We start from the raw sequence: 685 nt of genomic DNA on the forward strand, positions 1-685 counted from the left end.
AGAAGCAGTCTTAAAGCAGAGGTGGGGAACGTCTGGCCATTAGGTCATATATGGACTATGAAATCATGTGGTTTAGCCTTGGTACCTGGTGGGACAATTATGTATGTTCCCTTCTGGCTTGTGAATGACATTATATAAATATCCAACATCATTTACATCATCAGCAGTCCCTGCCCTATAGTGACAAGCCTTTATGACACAGGTTACGACTCCCTTCCCTACTACATACTGAAAACTACAACATTTTCACACCAACCCTGCTTTTAGGAATACCTCCTAGCCCCACCCAGTGCCCTGAGCTCATATTATGGGGATTCTTGGAGGTGGAGAAAATTTATAACTGACATTACCTCTTCCCAGCGCCTCTTCTATTCATGATTTTTAACTAGCTACAGACCCAATTTCCTTTTCTGTTTCCTCTCTCCCTCCTCCCTCCCTCCCCCTCTGTCCCCCCCCCCGTCCTTCCCTTCTTCCCTCCCTCCCGCCCTTCTTCTTTCTTTCTTTCTTTCTTTCTTTCTTTCTTTCTTTCTTTCTTTCTTTTTCTTTCTTTCTTTCCTTCCTCTTTCTATACAGTGCTAAGACCTGGGATCCCAAAAATTGAAAATGGACCTGCCACATAAAAGCATGTGCACAGTCCTTTGTGTTGTTCCCGCTGCCTGCAATTTCCTTTTGCTAAGTTTGTTCT

Source organism: Sorex fumeus, unplaced genomic scaffold (genome assembly GCF_029834395.1).
Source record: "Sorex fumeus unplaced genomic scaffold, SorFum_2.1 ptg000021l, whole genome shotgun sequence".
In the NCBI taxonomy this organism is placed as follows: Eukaryota; Metazoa; Chordata; class Mammalia; order Eulipotyphla; family Soricidae; genus Sorex; species Sorex fumeus.